This window comes from Lissotriton vulgaris, chromosome 2_1 (genome assembly GCF_964263255.1).
Source record: "Lissotriton vulgaris chromosome 2_1, aLisVul1.2, whole genome shotgun sequence".
In the NCBI taxonomy this organism is placed as follows: domain Eukaryota; kingdom Metazoa; phylum Chordata; class Amphibia; order Caudata; family Salamandridae; genus Lissotriton; species Lissotriton vulgaris.
Genome location: NC_141687.1, coordinates 1,343,352,576 through 1,343,379,138, shown reverse-complemented (window position 1 = coordinate 1,343,379,138; position 26,563 = coordinate 1,343,352,576).

Genomic DNA, 26,563 nt, shown 5'->3' with positions numbered 1-26,563 from the left:
TGTACTAACTATATTTCGCGCACACGCAATCCACTGCTGATGATGTCACATATTAGATCATTCATGACATGGTCAGTGACATCCCTGATGACATCTCAAATGACACCACTGATGACATCACTGATGACATCATCCACGTGACAATCACATACACCTTTTCATACACTATTAAAACATTTCATCACTCTTTGTAAAATACAGAGTATCTTATTTGAATCCATTGTCACAGTAATACAAGTATCTAAAAATCCACTCTGTGATTCATAGATGTATACACACATCTAATCACTTACCTGTAAATTCACACATACATGCTGTCAATGAACAATAGAACACTATCAAAAATACTTATACACCTACATGGACATTAAACAACAGCACACATCCTATTCACATATGAAGTCATCCTACTCACTTATGCAAACAATGGATCATACTTACATATTTACTTAGCAAAACACTTATACAAACACCACTTCATCTATTCATTTAGATAGTAAGTCATACTTAGTGAATTTTAAAATCATTATTACAAGTATACAGTTATCCATACAGTCACTCACACAATCATTGAGTCTTATGTATACTTATTTATATACAACAACTGACACATACACTGCCTTTTGTTTTTCTAGTTTGTTGGACATGTACCATTGAGAAATATATTTGCTCATCACCACACCCAAAAAGAGATTCACTCACCCAAACTGTTAGAACATGTAGTTTTAACTTCATATATCTACTGAATCAACTATTCACACATCTTTGGACAGTCACACACCCCCCACCGAACTACACACACTTTCACACTCCCATACAAATACTCAGTTAACTAATAAATAACTAATATAGACTTTCACATAGCTAGTAAACAACTGTAGAATCAGTTTACACAACAACTGACAAAGTGATACAGATATTCACACAGTTTAGTCACTATCCACTATATTTAGTGAGACACTACAAATTGGTCAAGTAAACAGTCAATAACACTGCTACTAAATCCTCCATACAAATATTTCTTTATATATATCCACTCATTCTTCAATGCAAATTGCTATATATATAATTGCATATTTAAATAACGAAGCAAGCCACATTCACTGGATGATGTCATCAGTGATGTCATCAGTGATGTCATTTGAGATGTCATCAGTGATGTCACTGACCATGTCATGAATGATCTAATATTTGACATCATCAGCAGTAGATTGCGGGTGCGCGAAATATAGTTAGTACAACTAACTATATAGGAGCAATTTCATTGTTTTTTTAAAATGCTATTTCCTAACTATATAAGGCCTGAAACCTATGTTTTTTTCTGTGAATTTCAAAGGTTTTTTATATGCTAATTCCTAACTATATAAGGCCTGTGCTTTTTTCAGTGAATATATATATATATATATATATATATATATATATATATATATATATTCACTGAAAAAACCATAGGTTATAGACCATATATAGTTAGGAATTAGCATTTACAAAACCTTATTTTACTCACACAAAACCATTGAAATTTCATATATAGTTAGATGCAGTAACTATATATCGCGCACCCGCAATCTACTGCTGATCATGTCACATATTACATCATTCATGACATGGTCAGTGACATCACTGATGACATCACTGATGACATCTCAAATGACATCACTGATGACATCACTGATGACATCTCAAATGACATCACTGATGACATCTCTGATGACAACATCCAGTGACTGTATGTTTCTGAAAAGTCAAAATATGTCTTACATATTGAAGAATGAGTGGATGTATAAGTGTCTGGATGAAGGATTTAGTAGGTGCATGACTGACTGTATGAGTGAGTGATTAAATGTGTCTCACTGAGTGCATGGGTTAGTGACTAAACTGTCTTAATTTGTGCATCATTATATCTGTTGTTCTGTAAACTGCTGCATGTGTTGATAAGTAGCTTTATGATTAAGTATATGGGTTATTGATTGGTTGCCCAAGTATTTGTATGGGAGAGTGAGTGTGTGTGTGGGTGGCTGTGAGGTGTGTGACTATGTGCATAGATGTGTGAGCAGTTGATTCACTAGATGTATGGGTTCAAAAGTGCATGTGGAAACAGCTGTATGGGCAGTTGACTGTGTGCATTAGTGTATTAGTGAGTGAATGGATATCTCAGTGCTACATGTCAAAGTAAGCACATATGTAAAACACAGTACATGTGAGAGTTGACATATATAAATTACTGTGCATATGAGCCAGTGAATGTGTGAGTGGCTGTATGGATCATTGTGAACTTGTATCAGGGATTGTATAAGAGATTAAATATGTGTTAGTATATGTTTGAATAAGTAAGGTGTGTATAACTGTATAGTTGAGGAAATGGAGGTGTGATTGATTCTTTGCATGACTGACTAGGTGTGTGAGTAACTCCATGGATGAGTGACAGTCTGTGAGTGTCTGTTTACTCTGAATGTATCTAAGATTATTTTAGAGACTGAAGAGGTTGATCGTATTATCACATGAATGATGTCATCAGTGATGTGATCAGTAATGTCAAATGAGATGTCATCAGTGATGTCATCAGTGATGTCATTTGAGATGTCATCAGTGATGTCTTCAGTGATGTCATCAGTGATGTCATTTGAGATGTCATCAGTGATGTCATCAGTGATGTCATTTGAGATGTCATCAGTGATGTCATCAGTGATGTCATCAGTGATGTCACTGACCATGTCATGAATGATGTAATATGTGACATGATCAGCAGTAGATTGCGGGTGCGCGATATATAGTTACTGCATCTAACTATATATGAAATTTCAATGGTTTTGTGTGAGTAAAATAAGGTTTTGTAAATGCTAATTCCTAACTATATATGGTCTATAACCTATGGTTTTTTCAGTGAATTTCAATGGTTTTTTAATAGCAAATATGAAAAACTCTAAAATGTCAAGTACGTGGTAAGTAAAAACATTTTCGTATTTATGCACGCTGATGATTCTTGGAAGAGGTTGACACAGATGACATCTTAAGGAACAAAGAAAGACAAATTAAGGATGAGGAAGTTGTCACTTTAGTTTTTTTATCAGCTAGCGATAGCAACAAACACATTGTAATGGAGATTAGAGAGGCTACGGATGGGTGAATAAATTTTGAAAAGAAATGGCGACTCCCCCCTTTAGTAGATTAGCTAAATCTTTGCGTAATTTGGGCATAAAAGTTATATTATTGGAAGTAGATGGTTATAGTTCTGGTTAATTTCCATTCAGAGTGTCCTACACAGCACCACTCTAGGTAAACACTACTTTATGTAAAACCTGGGACATAACCCAAGACTTTTTTTTTGTTATGGCAAGGTAACGAAATAGAGAATAAACTATAGTTGGCCACCATGGTCCGGACGAAAATGAAAAATCAATGATACTAAGTACCTGTAAACACTGAGCAGACATATGAATGTGACATTCTGATTATTGCTATGCCCGAATATGTATATAACTGCTCCAATCACTATGCTAATAAACAATCTTTTGTTCTGTTTTGTAAAGTAAAACTATTGTGAACGCAAGTATTATACATAATAAGTGTTTAATATAACATTTGTCAGTCATTGGTTAAGCAGCTAGGACCTGTTCACTCTTGACACCCCAGGTGCTGTGTATGCAGATTTCGGCCTTATCTATTGCCTCTAGTTTTCAAAGGCAAATTTCTGTGGAAAACATGCACATTAAGGGTTGCATTCCCTTAAACCTTTGTTTTTAAAAAAAATTGGAAGAAACAAAAAATCTTCCCTTCCATAAATAACCCAAGACTTTTTTTTTATTATGGCAAGGTAACGAAATAGAGAATAAACTATAGTTGGTCACCATGGTCCGGATGAAAATGAAAAATCAATGATACTAAGTACCTGTAAACACTGAGCAGACATGTGAATGTGACATTCTGATTATTGCTATGCCCGAATATGTATATAACTGCTCCAATCACTATGCTAATAAACAATCTTTTGTTCTGTTTTGTAAAGTAAAACTATTGTGAACGCAAGTATTATACATAGTAAGTGTTTAATATAGCATTTGTCAGTCATTGGTTAAACAGCAAGGACCTGTTCACTCTTGACACCCCAGGTGCTGTGTATGTTGCACTATAGTGCTGAATCGGGTACATTTTTCTATTTTTTTCTACAGCACCCTCAGTGCATGAACAACTATAGCAAGAGTAGAAAATATGATCATTGCCTTTTAGTCTAGACTTCATTGTATGTGTTTTGAGTGGGAGAAACGCCGTCTTTCGCCATTTTATGTGTTTTGAGTGGAAGACACGCCGTCTTTCGCCATTTAATATGTTTTGAGTGGAAGACACGCCGTCTTTCGCCATTTTATATGTTTTGAGTGGGAGACACGCCGTCTTTCGCCATTTTAAGTATTTTGAGTGGGAGACACGCCGTCTTTCGGCGCAGCATTGTAGGATGGCCACACCAGTGCGGCAACTTGCTGGACACCACCTCGGTGCCATCCGGATCTCGGCGCGTTGTGCTGCCTTCGGCCTATTCGCACATCGGTCCGCTACTGACGCCGCCTCATGGGCCAACGAGTTTTGTATGCTTTTTATAACCCAAAGACGCATAGCAAGTCATGTGACTTGTTTATAAAACTTTTCATTGGTTCAATATTACTTTTGGTTTCCTAATGATGGAAGGCTTGATCATATGACCTAAAAATAACACTTTTCATTGGATTAAAACATTTTTTTTCCCAAACGATGAAAGACCCACCTTTTTTTTCTCACTCAGCAATCAAAAAAGCTTCCGTTAGATGACAACAGAGGGGACAGGCAACAAGAACCATCACTCAAAAAAGGGGAGGGCAAGTTCTTCCCTACCGGGTCACGTTGGGGCTCCACCGGAACTCATCGAATTGATAGTCTACAGTGTTTCTGGATGTTTCAGACTGAAGATGGCGTCAGCATGAGAGCACCTCCATCTCGTAGCTCCGTCGTGGCCATTCCGCAAGTAATCATGGCAGCCGCTCCCCACCGGAAGCCTGCGGGAGTCGGGGGCCCCCAAGACTTTTGTAGAATCTTCAAGGCAGAGCGGACGCTTTCGAGAATGGGGCCCAAGCCCTAGCAGACAAGCGTCCGAGTTCCAAGGTGTCCCAGGGCCATTTTAGTGGACCACGCCCAAATACGAAGAGCCGGCCGCCATTTTAAGAGTCCTGTGGCAGCCGCCTATCGCTGCACCGCAAGAGTGGAAGCAACTCAACTACATGGTGAGCGAGACGCTGTAGCTGTAAGAGCGGGCGGTAAACAGCTGAATGGCGGAAGAGGCACAGTGTAGCAAAAGCGGGCGGAATGGCAACTGAAACGGTAAAGGGGCACTCCACTACAGCAGACGAGCCTCCACCTGGGGAGGCCCATTCACGCCACTTCCCCCCCCCCCGGGGGCGCCCCATGCCGTTTTTCGGAACAGCATTGTAGGATACCAAAACCAGTGCGGCAACTTACTGGACATGACCTGGGTGCCGTCCAGATCTCAACGCGTTCTGCTGCCTTGGGACTATTTGCACAACAGACCGCTACTGACGAGACACAGTGCAGCAAAAGCGGGCGGAAAACCGCTGAATGGCAAGTGAAACGCTAGAACAATGCTAGAATAACATCTGGAATAATTGTCGCACAGAAGAACAACACACAAAACTCTGTAGTGTCGGAGGAAAGTAAAACAGAGAAGGTCACTGTAGTTTCAGACACACTTAACACTAATAACTTAACAAAGATATCGTTTGTCTATGAAGCAACTGTCATGTTCACAGAATTGACAAAGAAGTGTGCAGACACCAATGCTATTAAGAAACACAAGGAAATCCCTAACGCATCTGCATTCTCGGAAGAGGTTGACACAGATGACATCTTAAGGAACAAAGAAAGACAAATTAAGGATGAGGAAGTTGTCACTTTAGTTTTTTCAATAATGGAAAATATGCAGTCATTGGCTATGAAGGATGTCTAGTGAAGCAGAAAAAAGGCCATTTGATTAATCATCGAAAATTGAGTAATTGCGTAATTTGGGCATTAAAGTTATATTATTGGAAGTAGATGGTTATAGTTCTGGTTAATTTCCATTCAGAGTGTCCTACACACCACCACTCTAGGTAAACACTACTTTATGTAAAACATGGGACATAGCACTCATTGGAATGTTTGTGATCTTTCCTGTTAAGTTGCATCATAAGTTATTTTAACCATTCCATATAAAACATGCATAAAAATGAATACACAGACACAAATAACATGTGTATCCAAAAACAAAATACAGATTTCGGCCTTATTTATTGCCTCTAGTTTTCAAAGGCAAATTTCTGTGGAAAACATGCACATTAAGGATTGCCTTTCCTTAAACCTTTTGTTTTTCTAAAAAAATTGGACGAAACAAAAAGTCTTCCCTTCCATAAATAACTCAAGACTTTTATTTTGTTATGGCAAGGAAACGAAATAGAGAATAAACTATAGTTGGTCACCATGGGGTTTAAAAAAGGGATGGTTCTTCACCAGATTAGATATTTACCCAGACCCTCATTCTCCAATGTGATGAACTAGGCTAAAATTCTTCTGGTGCCTGCACCCTGTCACAGAATATCACCCCAAAACATGAAAGCGCCCAAACACCAGATTGAGTTGAACCCCACAGTAAGCCTTATTTCTTCAGGGCCTCAGAATTTCTTTTGCTTTGCTCATGGAAATTGTGGGATATAGGACAGATAAGGTGTCACCATTAAGAAAGGGTAGTATTTAAATTTGCATATCAATTATGTTTAATCTTTTAAAAATATGATATGCTAGCTTGAACTTATGCTTTACATTTGAAGCCGAATTCAACAGCTAAAGTAAGTAGGTTTTCGTAGTTGTAACTTTAAAGGGTGATGTAGCAAACTGTAAAGATTTTCTAAAACAGTGGAGCGTATTTAGTTTTTTAATGTACATGTTTTTGAAACGATTACACAAATGAAACATTTGTGAGTTTTAAATTTCCGGAGAAGTATAATTTACCAATAGTTTTCTCTGTAGATGTTTTTCCATTAACAAACCCAGTTCCATCACCCGCCCAGGATATCACTACTGTTCCCCATGTCATAAAACCTTAGGATGTTCAATAACTGAAACAGCTAATATGGGTTTACTTACAGGGGACATCTTTTGTTCTGTTTTGTAAAGTAAAACTATTGTGAACGCAAGTATTATACATAATAAGTGTTTAATATAGCATTTGTCAGTCATTGGTAAAGCAGCTAGGACCTGTTCACTCTTGACACCCCAGGTGCTGTGTATGTTGCACTATAGTGCTGCATCGGGAATATGGACAACCCTATTGATGTCGATTTTTCATTATTGATTATTGTAAAGAAATAGCGACTCCCCCCTTTAGCAGATTAGCTAAATCTTTGCGTATACTGACCATTGTTCCTTCTGTTTTAATAAAAAATGTTTTAAGGTGTTTACTGTTTTTGTTGCGATGTATATATTTATAAGTTATTAAAGTGTTATAATCCTACTACTTTGTTTGAGTGCTATTTATTTTTAATGTGACACATAATTGTGAAGACTTTGATGTACAAAAAGGCATCCCTGGAATCTTCCTTTTCAGGCTCGGTCCCACACACCCTCACAGTGAGAATCCCCTCCCCAATCACAATACAGGATGGTTATCAGATTGTAGGAACGCGTGTAGTGTGACGGATCTCATCGAGTGGGGGCCTTGATCTACTGTAACTCCTTTGAAGAGGGGTGATTCTTTACAGTTGAGGCCATAAACTACATCCGCAGGGCTAAGTGATAACCTGGGACCGGCCTGGACAATCGGACACAGAGGAAGAGGAGTGTCAGAGGGTGCGGTAGTGAATAGGGTGAAAGGGAGGTGTCGGACGGGCACAGGGTGTGATTCTCATGGAAGAGCAGCGCAAATGGGGGGAGGTTTATGGCCCATGCATAAGACAGAGAGCAGGGGTGACCAGTGCGTGGAGGAGATGCTTGCGAGGGTGGGGAGCCATGCTGAGGATCGGCGGCGTGCAGAGAGTGGGTCTGATCAAAGCATCTAAAATGGCTGCCGTGCACGACAAAAGTGTGGCATTAGAAAAAAAGCAAGATGGCGCACACAATGTTTATCAATACGGATGAATTTATAACAATTATTTTTATCAATATATTTACTCGCAGTGTCAAAATGGGGGTCAACACTTCCTGATTTCCTTCGAATCGAACGTCAACAGACGTCACGCGGCAAAAAAAAAAAAAAAAACAAACGCTCACGCGCAGCCGCTGGAAGACAAGTATCAACATATATGAGCCTCCTCAACCACCCTCAGAAAACATAGGGGGTCAGGATACGTCTCCCGTACCCCCTTATACCCAATACTCACATTGCTTTTCCTCCATCTTGTAATTTAATTAAATCGAAACACAAAATGGCGAATTCCCATTTCGCTACCAGTTTGCGACCCAGTTCGCGAACCGAGAAGCGCTTCTACCGCGAAAAATCAATTTTTTTTTATTTGCCCCACGGGACCCTTTAATAACCCCAACATCATTCCTAGGGGGTCAAGAGGAGTCTACCTTGCCCCCTTTCATTAAATTCCCCCTTCGTTTTTCTCCTCCTCTTGTCTCTCGATCCTACCGAGAGACAAGATGGCGGCCGGACCGGACTGTTTAGAATGCACAGACACCGGAGAGCCGATCAGCTTCGCTCCGCAAAGCTCCGTTACGCGAAAAGTACGTGATCTGGAGCGCTATCCGGGACGCTGTCACAGATATATATGTTTTTTAAAACGTTAATTTCTCAAAATCCACTGGAGCACATATATTGAGACCCAGCAAAGGCACATCGGGCTAACAGTCCCTACAATTTTGCCAAGTTTCGTGTAAATCCATTCAGCCGTTCGAGCTAAAAGTGAGGCCAAACACCCTATGGAAAAATGAATGGGAAAAACGCGTTTTGGGACCCCCCTTTTTTGTCGGCCCCCCCTTGACGAACCCCCCCAAATTTTCAGGGGCTGCTCAGAAACAAAATGTGCCATTTTCCTGAAACTTTCAGCCGATTCTGTCCACAAACGCCAAAGTTATTAGACATAGAATTTTCAAAAGGTCCATAGAGAAATAATCCTAACTATATATACCTACTGGCTATCGCCAGTAGGTAAAATATATATATATATATATATATATATATATATATATATATATATATATATATATATATATATATATATATATATATATATATATATATATATATTACCTACTGGCGATAGCCAGTAGGTATATATAGTTAGAATTTTTTCTCTATGGGACTTTTGAAAATTCTATGTCTAATAACTTTGGCGTTTGTGGACGGAATCGGCTGAAATTTTCAGGAAAATGGCACATTTTGTTTCTGAGCAGCCCCTGAAAATTTGGGGGGGTTTCGTCAAGGGGGGGCCGAGAAAAAAGGGGGGTCCCAAAACGCGTTTTTCCCATGTTAATTTCCATAGGGCGGTTGGACTCACTTTTAGCTCGAACGGCTGAATGGATTTGCACGAAACTTGGCAAAATTGTAGGGACTGTTAGCCCGATGTGCCTTTGCTAGGTCTCAATATATGTGCTCCAGTAGTTTTTGAGAAATTAACGTTCAAACCAAGATATATATCTGTAACAGCGCTCTGGGCAGCGATCCGGTCCGCTTACTTTTCGCTTATCGGAACTTTGCGCGCAGAAAGCTGATTGGCTCTCCGGTGTCTGTCAACATTCTAAACAGTCCGGAGCGGACGCCATCTTGTCTCTCGGTAGGATCGAGAGAGAAGAAGAGGTGGAAAACGAAAGGGGAATTTAATGAAAGGGGGCAAGGTATCCCCCTCTTGACCCCCTAGGAATGTTGTTGGGGTTATTAAAGGGTCCCGTGGGGAAAATAAAAAAAAAATGATTTTTCACGGTAGAAGCGCGGCCGCGAACTGGTAGCGAAACGGGAATTCGCCATTTTGTGCTTCGTTAATTAAATTACTAGTTATAAGTGGGTGCGGGAGACGTATCCTAATCCCCTATGTTTCCTGAGGGTGGCTGAGGAGGCTGATATATGTTGATACATCTCTTCCAGCGGCTGTGCGTGAGCTTTTTTTTTTTTTTTGCTGCGTGACAGTCCGGAGCGGCCGCCATCTTGTCTCTCGGTAGGATCGAGAGAGAAGAAAAGGTGAAAAACTAAGGGGGAATTTAATGAAAGGGGGCAAGGTATCCCCCTCTTGACCCCCTAGGAATGTTGTTGGGGTTATTAAAGGGTCCCGTGGGGAAAATAAAAAAAAAATGATTTTTCACGGTAGAAGCGCTTCACGGGCCGCGAACTGGGCCGCAAACTGGTAGCGAAACGGGAATTCGCCATTTTGTGCTTCGTTAATTAAAGTACTAGGTATAAGGGGGTGCGGGAGACGTATCCTAATCCCCTATGTTTCCTGAGGGTGGCTGAGGAGGCTGATATATGTTGATACATCTCTTCCAGCGGCTGCGCCATCTTGCCTTTTTTCGAATGCCACAATTTTGTCGTGCACGGCAGCCATTTTAGATGCCAGGCTGGTCCCAGGCTATCACCTAACCCTGCGGATGAAGTTTATGGCCCCAGCTGTAGAGAATTCAGACATGCCAATCCTCCTGATTCAGGCGTGTGAGTACTGATTTCAGTGCTAGTCTCCCGCCTCCCGATTTCTGCAAGCAAAAACCCGGGGGCATATTACGAACAACTAGCGATAATTTTTGTCTCTAACTTGTTTAGAGACAAAAATTATCGCCGCACATCGGCGATTTTTATCGCAGATAAACCTTGCTATTATCGCAGAAAAGTCAGCGATATTCATGTATTATCGACCTAATGCTCTTAGCCATGTTATCCACCTCCCATTGGATAACATGGCTAAGAACTGCTCAGGGCAGGTGTTAGATTTTGGAGATATTCGCGCTTAGCGCGAATATCTCCAAAAGTTGGTAATAGAAGGTAGCGATGTTAGGGACTGTTTCCAGTCGCTAACATCTTGGCACGCCACTTTGCATGTCATTAGTGATAAGTATCACTGACATGCAAAGCGGGGCCCAAGATGGTCGCTATCTCCTTTTAGCTGTCACTAACTGGTGTTAGCGACAGCTTGGTAATAGGGAAATAATTTTATCTCCGCTTTCATGGCTTTTAAAGCCAAAAAAGCGGAGATAAACCCCCTTGATAATATGCCCCACGATTCCTTGGGGGTTTCAGCTGACAGGGCTTGGTATTGTGTTACATGGTAATTTTTCCATGAAACGTCAGAGGGTCGATGCAGGGGTTCTAGAAGAGGTGATAAACCATTTAAGCCTCATGAACAAGCGCATGGTCTTTTAAAGATTTGTGAAGTACTCGGGGCGGCGGTGTGTGTGTGCCCTCTTTCAGGAGCGGGCGGGGGGGCACTGCCAGCAACTTGCCAGGCCAGGCAGTGTTCAATACGTGCATCACCCTTTCTCTGCCTGCTATTGCGCTCCATGCTTCGGAAAGGTAAGAAAAAGAACGTGCATTTGAGTTTGAAATGTCCGATTCTGCAGCAGCACACTTCCAAAGTCCACACATGACAATAACCCGATTCAAGGCCCCATTCACCCGTTTTTAAAAAAAAATAGATAACACTCCAAGAAAGTAAGGTTATAAAACTTTATTAACTACTAACTTTAACGAACGGAACAAAAACTAAAAACATTTAAACATTTCTCAACACAAAAAGCAACAATGGTTAGAAGCTGTCTTTTGTGCGAATAGTCCCAAGGCAGCACAACGTGCAGAGTTCTGGACGGCACCCAGGTGATGTCGCCTGGGTGCCGCACTGGTTTAGGGATCCTACAATGCTGCTCCGAAAATTGGCGTGGGGCGTCCCGGGTGGGGCGGGGGGAGGCCTCGTCAGTAGCGGTCTGTTGTGCGAATAGTCCCAAGGCAGCACAACGTGCAGAGTTCTGGACGGCACCCAGGTGATGTCGCCTGGGTGCCGCACTGGTTTAGGGATCCTACAATGCAGCACAGAAAAACAGCGTGGGGCGTCCCGGGTGGTGCGGGGGGAGGCCTCGTCAGTAGCGGTCTGTGTCCAGTGTCACATGGCTGACACAACATGTACGACAGGCACCCAGGTGATGTCCAGTAAACTGCCGCACTGGTTTTGGTATCCTACAATGCTGCTCCGAAAATTGGCGTGCGGCGGCCCGGGGGGGGGGGGCGTGGGGGAGGCGGCGTGAACGGGCCTCCCCAGGTGGCGGCCATCTAGCTGAGTTGCGCTCGCTCTTGCGGCCACAGCGTCTCGCTCACCATGTTGTTGAGTTGCTCCCACTCTTGCAGTGCAGCGATAGGCGGCTGCCACATGGCTCTTAAAATGGCGGACAGCTCCTCGGTTTTAGGCCTGGTCCACTGAAATGGCCCTGGGACACTTTGGAACTCGGACGCTTGCCTGCTAGGGCTTGGGTTCCATTCTCGAAAAGCGTCCCCTCAGCCGTGAAGATTGTATAAAAGTCTTGGGGGGCCCCCGACTCCCGCAGGCTTCCGGTGGGGAGCGGCTGCCATGATTGCTCGCGGAATGACCACGACGGAGCCACGAGATGGTGGTGCTCTCATGCTGACGCCAGCTTCAGTCTGAATGATCCAGAAACAAGATGGGGCTTTCATCGTTTGGGAAAAAAAAATGTTCTAAACCAATGAAAAGTGTTATTTTTAGGTCATATGACCAAGCCTTCCATCTTTAGGAAACCAAAAGTAAAATGAACCAATGAAAAGTTTTATAAACAAGTCACATGACCTGTTATGCGGCATAGGGCTACAAAAAGCGTAGAAAATCCGTTGGCACGTGAGGCGGCGTCAGTAGCGGACCGATGTGCGAATAGGCCGAAGGCAGCACAACGGGCCGAGATCCGGATGGTACCGAGGTGGTGTCCAGCAAATTGCCGCACTGGTGTGGCCATCCTACAATGCTGCGCCGAAAGACGGCGTGTCCAGCTGAATTGCGGTCACTGTTGCGGTACAGTGACTCGAACGCGCCGAGATCCGGATGGCACCGAGGTGGTGTCCAGCAAATTGCCGCACTGGTGTGGCCATCCTACAATGCTGCGCCGAAAGACGGCGTGTCCAGCTGAATTGCGGTCACTGTTGCGGTACAGTGACTCGAACGCGCCGAGATCCGGATGGCGCCGAGGTGGTGTCCAGCAAATTGCCGTACTGGTGTGGCCATCCTACAATGCTGCGCCGAAAGACGGCGTGTTCAGCTGAGTTCCGGTCACTCTTCCGGCACAGTGACTCGAACGCGCCGAGATCCGGATGGCACCGAGGTGGTGTCCAGCAAGTGGCTGCACTGGTGTGGCCATCCTACAATGCTGCGCCGAAAGTCGGCGTGGGGTGCCCCGTTGGCTTATGAGGTGATGTCAGTAGTGGACTGATGTGTGAATAGGTCGGAACCAGCACAAGGCGCCAAGATCCGAATGGCAAGTCCTGGATGTTGAGTGCCTCAGTTGAGATTTCTGAGCAGTGCTTGTAGGACTGTCTGAAGCTTATTTGCACCTGCTGCAGCTTCACTATTGCCCTGGTGTGGCCAAAGGTGGCACATGACATAGGCGGCCGGCTCCCGAGGTCCGGCGGAACTTTTTTCCTTTTCCTTTCTGCTTCTTTTCCTACAATGCGTTTCATCTGAAGACACGACCAGGTCCCTGAATGTGTGCAGGGGGACGCTATTGATTGAATGAAAATGGCGGCTTGACACAAAGCTGACTCAAGCGTTACTGTTGGTGCTATACAGACAAAAATTGGTTTTCAGTTTGTACATTCTTCAGGTTTTTTTTTTCCATCCAAGTCTGATTGAGAGTTTGTAGAAAAATGGCTTCAGATTTTCCACATACTACTCTTCAACATTCTTCCTAAATGTAACAATGTGAAACTCACTAGGAGAACGGCTGTTTCTGTTTCTTTTCAAAATGCTGCCACCAATATTTTCTGAATGGAAGACACCATCTTGTAGCATAAAGGGCCGAAAGGGGTTCTGGTCTGGCCGATGGTTGGTGGAGACATTTTGACTATATCTTGGACCTGCCCGGCCTCGACTAAAATGGCGCCGGTATTAATGGGACTCGTAACTCCTTGCCCGCAAATGTATATCTAGAAAATGTTATTGTAAGTGGCCCTGTCGTATTTTAATTACAAAATGTACGTCCACCGATTCCGCAACTGTTAGACACCTTTGTTCTTGCAACCTAATGGCCCGCTCGTTACGTTCTTCTACAGTGTAAATGTCTCCTCATCATATACGATTTCAGTTTGCTCCGTGGCCGGCCCACGTGGTTATAGGCCCGTATTTGTATACTGACATTTTCACAATAAAGGTTTTTAAAACAAAACACGGTAGTAGTATTTACATTTGTAAAGTTTTTACTTTTAGTGACTGTTTTCGAATCAGTAAAAGGCAAGTGAAATAAAGCAGTCCAATTACATGACGGATAAAAGGTATAATATGTAGGAACGCAGTAAAGATAAATGGTCAAGGGCAGTTGTGTTTTTCATGTCTGCAACATAAAGTGATCGATAAGAATCTGATAATCAGGCGTATCGGCGACTAAGACAGCAGGCCGAATCTCTTTTACTCAACGGCTCCGTCATGGAAGGAAGAAACGCCCTTTTTCTCGAAAAAGGAATATATTTTACTTGCAAGACAGTTGTAAATTTTCCGGGAAAGTACATTAGCCTGGAATATTATAACATATGTTTGAAAAAAAAATATTGTTCGAAAATAATAAAAAGCGTAATTTTTAGGTCATATGACCAAGCTTTTCATCATTAAATTAACAAAAGTAAAATGAACCAATGAAAAGTTTTATTAACAAGTCACATGACCTGTTATGCTTACGTTACGCGCTGCGCGCCGCTCCTCGGATCACTTCCGGGTGCGCTAACGCGGCGTGTCATAAAACGCATTACGCGACAACGTAGGTCAAGAATATAGTCTAAATGTCTCCACCAACCAGCGTTCAGAACACAACCCCTTTCAGCAGTCCAAAAAGTTCTGTTAAATGACAACAGAGGGGACAGGCAACAAGAACCATCAGTCAAAGAGGGGAGGGCAAGTTCTTCTCTTCCGGTTCATGTTGGGGCGCTACCGGAACTGATCGAATTGGTAGTCTATAGTGTTTCTGGATGTTTCAGACTAAAGCTGGCGTCAGCATGAGACCACTACCATCTCGTAGCTCCGTCGTGGCCATTCCACGAGCAATCATGGCAGCCGCTCCCCACCAGAAGCCTGCGGGAGTCGGAGGCCCCCAAGACTTTTGTAGAATCTTCACGGCTGAGGGGACGCTTTTCGAGAATGGGACCCAAGCCCTAGCAGACAAGCGTCCGAGTTCCAAGGTGTCCCAGGGCCATTTTAGTGGACCAGGCCCAAAACCGAAGAGCCGGCCGCCATTTTGAGAGTCCTGTGGCAGCCGCCTATCGCTGCACCGCAAGAGCGGGCGCATCTCAACTACATGGTGAGCGAGACGCTGTAGTCGCAAGAGCGGGCGGTAAACAGCTGAATGGCGGAAGAGGCACAGTGTAGCAAAAGCGGGCGGAATGGCAACTAAAACGATAAAGGGGCGCCCCACTACAGCTTGTCTTCAGGTCAAACGGATTGTGGGACAAGGTCCAGAATTGAAGAGTCATCAAAAGGCAAAAAGTTCCGCCGGACCCCGGGAGCCGGCCGCCTATGTCGGGGGCGATCTCAGGCTACACCAGTGCTATAAGACTTGGGGAGGGTGTCGGAGCCAAGCGTCTTCTCCGAGTCCATGGCCATCACACCGCCCCTCAGGGGCCTCCGTCAAGCTGTTTAGGAAGGTAACATATCACATTCTTTTCTAATGCAGTCAGGTCCACAAACGACACTCACTTACTTTGAGAATAGTGAAGCTGCAGTAGGTGGAAATAAGCTTCAGACAGTGTTACAAGCACTGCTCAGAACTCTTAACTATGGCACCCAACATCCAGAACTTATGCTATTTGAGAATGGTAGTGACATCGAAGCATCTCAGGGACCAAAACCATTAACGTACTTTCACGTATGAAAATCTTACTTGGGGAGGGGGCAGGAGCGAAGCGCCCCCTCCCAGTCAGCGCCACCACACCGTATGTTGAAAATCTGAAGCCATCGTTCTACAAAGTCAACCAAACTTGGATTGAAAAATCTAGAAAAATGTACAAACTGAAAACCAGTTTTGGTCTGCATAGCATTAGTAGCAACGCTTGAGTCAGCTTTGTGTCAAGCCGCCATTTTGATTCAACAAAGCACAGGCATTGAAAAAGGCTGAAATTCAGAACTCTAAACTATGGCACCCAACATCCAGGAGCTTGCCATCCGGATCTTGGAGCCTTGTGCTGTTTTCGTTCTATTCACACATCGGTCCACTACTGACATCATCTTATAAACCAACGTTATGTAAATAGTTTTTTAATAAAATGTTTTACCCTGTTTCTTTGCTGGTGTGTTGTCTACATTTTTAATATTTGCATAGGGTTTGTCGTTATTTTGTGCGGGATGGGTGATGGAGCCGAGCTGTCTTGCAGCCCTCATGGTGTGGAGCTCAGTTCATCTCACTATTTTCGTATTTCTCATGAAGGGTTGTTCCTAATATTTCTATTTTAGCGAGGTCAAAAAGAGATCCAATTAGTGGCCTACTGATTTTGCTCGATTACTTTTATTTTTTTACACGATTTTTCACTATCTGCAAAGACTAAACAGAGTATTGCGCCTTTGTGCTTGTTTGTAAATAGAGAATGATCCAAAGAGAACCAATTCTAAAACAGTAAATGCTTGGACAACAATCAATCAAATGGAGAGACAAGGAGGCACGACGGATTACAACGGGGGTAAAGGCCTGCGTTAACTACCCTTCAGTATCTGCAAAGAGAGAGTACTACTAAGGCAAAAGAGGGGAGGGGTGCAGCGTTCAAAGCACATCAGCGTGCATAAATACGAAAATGTTTTTATCTATCACGTACTTGACATTTTAAAGCTTTTCATATTTGCTATTAAAAAACCAATGAAATTCACAGAAAAAACCATAGGTTATAGTGGATATATAGTTAGGAATTTGCATTTACAAAACCTTGAAAATTCAATGAAAAAACCATAGGTTATAGGCCATATATAGTTAGGAATTCGCATTTACAAAACCTTATTTTACTCGCATAAAACCATTGAAATTCCATATATAGTTAGAAGCGCTAACTATATATCGCGCACCCGCAATCCACTGCTGATGATGTCACATATTACATCATTCATGACATGGTCAGTGACATCACTGATGACATCACTGATGACATCTCAAATGACATCACTGATGACAACTCAAATGACATCACTGATGACATCTCAAATGACATCACTGATGACATCACTGATGACAACTCAAATGACATCACTGATGACATCTCATTTGTCATCACTGATCACATCACTCATGTGATAATACAATGAACCTCTTCAGACTCTAATATAACCTTACATACACTCAGTATAAACAGACACTCACAGACTGTCACTCATCCATGGAGTTACTCACACACCTAGTCAGTCATGCAAAGAATCAATCACACCTCCATTTCCTCAACTATAAAGTTATACACATCTTACTTATTCAAACATATAATAACACATATCTATTCTCTTATATAATCCCTGATACAAGCTCACAGTGATCGATACAGCCACTCACACATTCACTGGCTCTTATGTTCAGTTATTTATATATCTCAACTCTCACATGTATTGTGTTTTACATACGTACTTACTTGCACATGTAGCAATGAGAAATCCATTCACTCACCAACACACCCATGCACAGTCAACCGCCCATATAGCTGTTTCCACATGCACTCTTGAACTCATACTCCTAGTGAATCAACTGCTTACACATCTATGCACAGAGTCACGCACCTCCCAGCCACCCACACACACACTCAGCCTCCCATTCAAATACTTGGGCAACCAATCAATAACCCATATGGCCATTCTTATAGCTACTGATCAACACATGCAGCAGCTTACACAACAACAAACATACTGATGCACAAATTAAGACAGTTTAGTCACTAACCCATGCACTCAGTGAGACACATTTAATCACTCTTTCATACAGTCAGTCATGCACCTACTAAATTCTTCATCCAGACACTTATACATCCACTCATTCTTCAATATGTAAAACATATTTAAACTTTACAGACACATACAATCACTGGATGTTGTGATCAGTGATGTCATCAGTGATGTCATTTGAGATGTCATCAGTGATGTCATCAGTGATGTCACTGACCATGTCATGAATGATGTAATATGTGACATCATCAGCAGTGGATTGCGGGTGCGCGATATATAGTTAGCGCTTCTAACTATATATGGAATTTCAATGGTTTTATGCGAGTAAAATAAGGTTTTGTAAATGCGAATTCCTAACTATATATGGCCTATAACCTATGGTTTTTTCATTGAATATATATATATATATGCACCAGCAATTCCAACCCCTTCCGTTTGGATGGCGAAGCAGGAACTCAGACCGACCACAGCATTTAGGCAAGGTAAAGTTTTATTTTTGTTCTTCAATAGCCAGCAAGACTCGTTTCGGGCTTCAAGAGCCCTTGATCACATTCAGCTATATGGGTGATACTTTACACTTTTTATTTTGGTGCTTTACACAGTGCACGCCCCTTCACAGGTGATCATTCAGGTAATGTGATCATGAATAGTAACAACAGACTATGGCAAATACCTGCTGTATGAGTTAAACTTTCTGCCTAAAATGCATTAACATAAATTGACAAATATGGCACTTATTAAAAATGTGCGATCATATTGTTAAAAGAACATCTTACAGTGTCAATACTGTTATTCAAATAATGTTATTTAAAACAATTTTTAGCTGGATAAATCCAGGATGTTGTAAACACATCTATATTTGCCCACTGTGGAGATGAATATTTGTCGTATATGGATATTTTTAAACTCATCGTATTGTGTTGATCAACTTATTGAACCCAAATTCGTATTATTTGTGTAAATATGCAAAGAAGTGCTATAGTGCTTTTTTTCATGTGTCTAGTGCAAATATTATAAAGTGCTAATAAATATGTGCAAAGTTAAGCCACCAATAAATATAAAGTGCATTTACATAAATGTGTACATTGACAAACACAATAGATAGTTTTATATTTCTAAAACAAGCAAAATTCATTTCATACAATCCCAACAGTGTAAAATGTTAAATCCAGCCAGATAAAAAAAACACTATTAAAAATATATATAAACGATTTGTAAAATTGCTTATAAATATAATACCATCAATGCTTGTTAAAATTCAGAAAGAGAATATTAGTTTTTGGCATGTTCTACAGATATTCTTAAATACTACTATGTGCTATGAGCAACGAATAATAGCATCTCTTGATTTCTACAGTGGTCTATGATGTTCCCAGTTATAGTTATCTGCCGTACTTATAAATAGGTATGCATATCCTCTGCGTTATTTAAACCCTGTGGCCATTTGCTGTCAAGTTCTAGGATAAACTTAGTTTCCAACTGTCTCAATTGTCTGTGTCAATATTTGACTGCTTCTAGGCCTTTCGTGTGGTCTATGCTTGTATATAAAGATTCTATATCCAATGTCACCAGATAAGAATCATTTGACCATGTCACATCATTCATTTTAGTCAAGAAATCACCCATATCTTTAATATAGCTGGGGAGTGATTTAACTAAGTCTTGCAAGAAATGGTCAATATATTGACCAATATTCTCACCGGCGCCGTTAATAGCAGAAATAATGGGTCTTCCCGGTACCGGTGTTACCCCCTTGTGTATCTTAGGAATAAGATACAGGATGGGCAACACCGGGTGTTCCTTATTAAGGAACTTGCTTTCATCATTCGAGAGAAGTCCTTCCGTTCTCCATTGCATTAGCTGTTTTAGTAGGGTTTCCGTAGCATTTTCATATTCTTTCATTGAGCTTTTCTGATAGCATGTTACATCATTCAGCTGTCTCTGTGCCTCAGTTATATAATCTTTTTTTGGCCATAATACTAAATTACCGCCTTTATCAGACTTTTTTATAATCACCTCACAATTTTCCCCCAACTTTTTGACCAATTTGTCATATGCTACTTTTCTAAAAAAGATACCTAATTGTTGTTTGTGTTTTCTGACGTTAGAATTCAATTTTTTCAGATCATTTACAATCATGTTGTGGTAGGTGTCTATGGCATCTTTTGGCATTAGGGGCAAAAAGCTAGACTTATTCTTAAATGGACTAATACCTGCACCTTGCTGAACAAAATCAATTTTGCGTAGTCTTTCTTGTGTTGAGATGTCAACTGGGTCAGCCGAACCCTCTTCTGACATTTCCTGTTCTCCCTCATATAGATCATTCATAGTAATTACACCAGCAACATCCAATGCTCTAAGCGTAGGTACAGTCATACTCCCCTCTTCAATTATTTCCACATGATTAGACAAGCTCATGTCATTATTTTTATCATTTTTTAATGCAAAATGTTTTTTCAACTTGAGCTTGCGAATGAAGCAATATACGTCTATGCGAGTCCTCGCATACTTGAAATCCTCACCAGGGCAAAAATTTAGACCTAATGACAAAAGTTGTTGTTCAGCCTTTGCTAGGACCACATCAGTTAGATTTACAATACTGTTATCATTCATTGGTGATTTTTCTGCCAAACGGTTTTCTTCTTTTCTGTGGCAGTTTTTGCGCCTTTTGCACTGCTCCCTCCGGCGTTTATTCCTGTGTCTTCTTGTGGCTGTCTTAAATGTCTCAGGCGCAATGTTTTGAGTCTCTCTGCCACTAAAAAATCAAGCTCCTCACTCATATTCAGAATAGGCTTTTTAGTGTTGATAAACTCTGTGCTGCCGCTTGAGCCACTTGTGACAGACAGAGTGTCAGTATTGGAAGAATCATCAATAGTACTGGTAGATGGCTCTGCACTATTATTGGCGGTTATGTTCTTGTCTTGACTGTATTGCTTCCGTTTATTTAAATCATATTTTCGGGAGAAAGTAAAAATCTAGCCATTCTCGTAGTCCGCCAGATCCCTGCCAAACTTATGCTCCTTTCTGGCCTTGATTTTTTCTTCATGTTTCCTGACCCGTTCTTTGATGTCAGCCTTTAATTTTGTGATGTAATCAGTTATGGGTATTTTTTCCAATTCCTCATTTATTGTTGCCAATTCCTTCAGTATTTCTTGGCGGTCTATTTGGGCGTACTTTGTCAGAATTCTAACTAAATTCATTGAAGAACCTAGATTGCTCTCTCCCCACTCACGGAGCATCTCGGGATTTGGATTATTGAAACTAGGGGCCAGTAGGATCCGTAAGCCTCGTGGCACCCGCCCCACTTCCATGTATTTGGACAGGGATTTGTTTTCCCACCATTTTGTGACCTCCAGCTTTGATTTTGCCTCCAGATTTTTTAAAAGCATTTTAACGTCTTTATCTTTCTCAGACTCATTAGGCAGCGTTTGTGTAGTGCTGCGCACTGATTTAATCTTGCTGTTAAACACTCCTTCTGCTGCCAGCTCCCGTTCTCTTTCATCTTCCGCTGACATCACTGGCTATTATTAGAACAGTTATCGCACAGACGAACACAGTCAATTCTGTCTCCTGCCTCACCCGATGCTGCCTCTCCCTTTTCCTGCCGCTTTTGAAATATCTCACTCACCGGCATTCTCGTTGTTTTCTTAGCGAGTCCTCCGACCCAGTAGAATCCGAACAGCTGCTGGGTTCCTTGAGTATTTTCAGTCGAACACAGGGGGAAGCTGCCAATATTCCACCACGGAGCAAACAGATTTCAGCTGAGGGCGGCTTCCGACTTAAATATATATATATAAAATCTGTATATATATATATAAAATCTGTATATATATATATATATATATATATATTCACTGAAAAAAACATAGGTTATAGATCATATATAGTTAGGAATTCGCATTTACAAAACCTTATTTTACTCACACAAAACCATTGAAATTCCATATATAGTTAGTTGCACTAACTATATATCGCGCACCCGCAATCCACTGCTGATGATGTCACATATTACATCATTCATGACATGGTCAGTGACATCACTGATGACATCACTAATTTATATAAAATCAAAGTGTCCCCCAAGTGGGTCAATGTCAGTTGGGTGGCAGCGCCTGCTGTCTTGCACAGAACACTCACTGTTTAAACGGAATTGTCCTTGATGCGGCGCCAACCTTTCCAACGCCACAGGTCCGTTCACTGCGGAGGGGCTTCCTCGCGACTTGGACCAAGCCACAAATTAATCCATCACAAACAGTTGCCCACTGTGAGGAGCCCGCACAATTATGTATCTTAGTACAATGAGGTCACAGCCAGCTCGCAGACACCAAACTGGCAATGTACAGTTCTCTTGGCTCTACGCGTTTCGAAATTGCTTTCTTGTTCACAAGCCTTAATAACATTGCAACACCAGCGAAGGTTTGGACCAACTGCTCTTTATTTGAATCAGACCCCGCCTTTCTGAGCGCGAAATGCAGCTTGCACAAGTGTGTGCCGTAGTGCATCATGGTATTAGCAGTTCAAGCCTTGCAGTACTACCCAAGTGGGTGCTGCCGTTGCAAAAATATAAAATCAAAGTGTCCCCCAAGTGGGTCAATGTCAGTTGGGTGGCAGCGCCTGCTGTCTTGCACAGAACACTCACTGTTTAAACGGAATTGTCCTTGATGCGGCGCCAACCTTTCCAACGCCACAGGTCCGTGCACTGCGGAGGGGCTTCCTCCCGACTTGGACCAAGCCGCAAATTAATCCATCACAAACAGTTGCCCACTGTGAGGAGCCCGCACAATTCTGTATCTTAGTACAATGAGGTCACAGCCAGCTCGCAGACACCAAACTGGCAATGTAAAATTGCTTTCTTGTTCACAAGCCCCACTTGGGTAGTACTGCAAGGCTTGAACTGCTAATACCATGATGCACTACGGCACACACTTGTGCAAGCTGCAGATCGCGCTCAGAAAGGCGGGGTCTGATTCAAATAAAGAGCAGTTGGTCCAAACCTTCGCTGGTGTTGCAATGTTATTAAGGCTTGTGAACAAGAAAGCAATTTCGAAACGCGTAGAGCCAAGAGAACTGTACATTGCCAGTTTGGTGTCTGCGAGCTGGCTGTGACCTCATTGTACTAAGATACAGAATTGTGCGGGCTCCTCACAGTGGGCAACTGTTTGTGATGGATATATATATATATTACCTACTGGCAATCGCCAGTAGGTAGTTATAGTTAGGATTTTTTTCAAGGCAAGATCTCAAAATTCTATTTGGAATAACTTTGGCGCCGGTTGACGAATCTGCCTGAAAATTTCCTCAAATTTGCCTCGCCGAGCTCCGGTCCTTCCAAGAAAGTTTGGGGGGGGGGTTTGTCAAGCGGGGGCCGAGATAAAAGGGGGGTCCCAAAGCGTGTTTTCCCCATGTTAATTTCCAAAGGGCGGTCAAACTCACTTTTAGCCCGAACGGCTGAATGGATTTTCACCAAACTTGGCAAAATTGTAGGGACTGGTAGCCCGATGTGCCTTTGCTATGTCTCAAGATATGTGCTCCAGTGGATTTTGAGTAATTTAGGTTCCAAAAAATATACACATCTATGGCAGCACCCCGGTACGCGCACCGGGGCGCGCACCGGGCGCGCTACGCGACTTGCGCACGGAAAGCTGATTGGCTCTCGGGTGTCTGTAAACATTTTTTTTTCGTTTTGCGCGGGGGGGAGCGCCCGGTACGCGCACCGGGGAGCGGACTGGGGAGCGTACCGGGGAGCGTACCATGGGGAAAAAAGAATGACAGACTTTTCAAAAATTGTATGTTTATTAATTGTTCTTTTTGTTGTTTATTTTTTTATTAAGTACCAACATATAGGTACCAATGTAGAGTCTAAAATTTAATATACACCATCTCCTTTGTAGATATCTTGCATGTTGTTGCAGAAGTTATTGTGGTATATGGAATTCATACCATAGTCGGTCAGGAAAGCAGAAACAACATGGAGGCAGGAGATGATAAAGAGATGTTAAATACACTTTGGAGATAATATAGTGGGAGAAAGGAAGTAACTATGAGCAAACTTACTATGTAACACAAAAAGTTGCACAGTATACTATAAGTCTCACTTAATATTATAAACATTTTGGAACTACTTGATGAATTACATATAAAAATGAATAATGTCTCGAACAATTTTTAATTATTAAATATACATTTATTTTTCTGATTCTTTTTCAAAATTTAATAAAACTTCTAACAATATATTGTCTGGAATGTCCTCATTTTCATTCTGTGATTCTATTGATTCCACACACTGAACTAATTGAAGGTCCAGAGACTCATCCATAAAATCAAAGTTATCATTCTCAGCAATTTTTTCTTCAGGGTTGTTGTCCAAAACAATTTCGAAAGAAATATTCTGTTCTCCTTCCATTTTGTTGCTGTAAATTGCATAAATAATAAATATATCAGTAGAGATAGGGCACTGTTGGGTTTAAGTTCAGACAGGTACTTGTGAGTTTTTAACATTAAAGTTATCTTTGGGCAGTGTATGGTTTCAGGCAGGAAGTAGAACTATTAAAAATTGCCTGTGATGAAGCCTAACTAAATTCATAATTATACCAGAGAAGCCTAACTCAATCCATAATTATAATAGAGAAGCCTATCTCAATCTCTAACTCTTACAGAGGGACAGTATATAACTATCTGAAAACGTTTTCCTAAATTAATTTAAAGTGCATAACATAGTTCTCCTTTCAAATTAACAACTTACCTATGTTAAAGTAGTTGAAGTTTACTTTCAATATTCTTTCCAAATGTACCTTAGGTAGTGTTAGTCAAAATGGCTGTGTTTCCCTCTCATTTTTCATATATATTCATGTACTTAACCAATCAAATGTCAGCACATAAATGTACAAAATGTAAGTAACATTTTAATTGGTTGAAAATTCAAACAGTTTCATATGTGTTTTTGTCATGTAATTTACCTCAGGATATTTAGACAGGGCTACAGCCCAAATGGCTCAATGGAATACCACCAAATTTGGGTAAATGGTAGGGACTGCTATGTAGTAGGGCCTATTCTATAATTGGTGTAAGTATCTCCAGTGGTTTTTATGTAAATTACTTTCCCACATTTTTTTTGGGAGCGCTTACCGGTGCTCGCCCCGGTACGCGCACCAGAAGCGCTACGGAAGTCCGCCATTTTGTGTTTCTGTAGAATTGAGACACAAGATGGAGGACAAACAATGTTGAGAATGGGTTGAAGGGGGCACGGTAGACACTTCCTGACCCTCTAGGTTTTCTGAGGGGGGTTTAGGAGGCCTATTTATGCCCCCCCCCCCCAAAAAAAAACATTTTAAAATTTTTCACGGGGTGAGCGCCCGGTACGCGCACTGGGTAGCGTACCGGGGAGCGTACTCTGGTGAAAAATTGTGAAAAAAGTTAGAAAAAGAAAATCTTTATGAGTGATCTGAGGTAGGGTAGCCCTGAAAAGAGCTTTTGAGTTCTGTGGCTGATTTAAGTACCTACAAGTAGGTTCCAATGCACAGTCTTAAATTCAGGAGGAATATTCTATTCCCTTCATCTGAGAAGTGCACACCATCTCCTCTGTAGATGTCTTGCATGTTGTAACGCAAGTTATTGTTGTATATTGAACCCATTCCAAGGTCTCTCCTGTAAGCAGAAACAGATTTATTCACATGTTTCCGTGCTTTCTCAATTTGTGGACAAAATTGGTTGGACCAGTTCCATTTCTGTCTTTGGCATATATTGGAATATACCAAGGCAGTTTGTGGAAAAAGTGTCATCAATTGATCAAAGGTGTCCTTTAAAAGCATTTCCAGACCAATCCCAGTCATAGTGCCCAAGTCATTTCCACCACAGTGCACTATTAAGAGGTCAGGGTTTGGCAGATGCAAAAAGGTTTTCATCAATGGTATCAATTGGTGACATCTCAATCCTCTCTGGCCAATCCACTTGATTTTCACATTTGATAAATCAAGGTTGTGAAAATGTCTGCTAGCTGCATACCTTTGAGCCCAGTGGATGTAGCTATGTCCAATAATCCACAAAGAATACATGATAAGAGAAGGTTCTGGTGCAGTCAGATCAAGTGTGGGAATGAAATGGCAGTTTTAACAGTAGGAGTTTACAAAAAAATAATTGTGGAGTTTCTCAGCTCTTGAATCACAAGCAATGATTGTGGGTTCAGATAGTTGAAAACTGAAAGTTAGGGTGCATGGTTGTGTTGTGTGAAAGAAGCAATTTGAATGGTTAAGAAAAAGTCACTAAAAGCAATAATGCCCTGGATAAGCTGGTGTATTGAGAGGTCAAACATCCTTTCTGACTTAATTTGCAACATTGTAGAATAAACTGTTGAACCTGAGAGTTCAGTTAGGAGGGAGTTGCTATGGTAACAGATAGAAAGGTCTGAGAGGGGGAAGGGTGTTGGTTTGAAAAAATTGAGGGAAGAGTTTTGATTGGTTGAA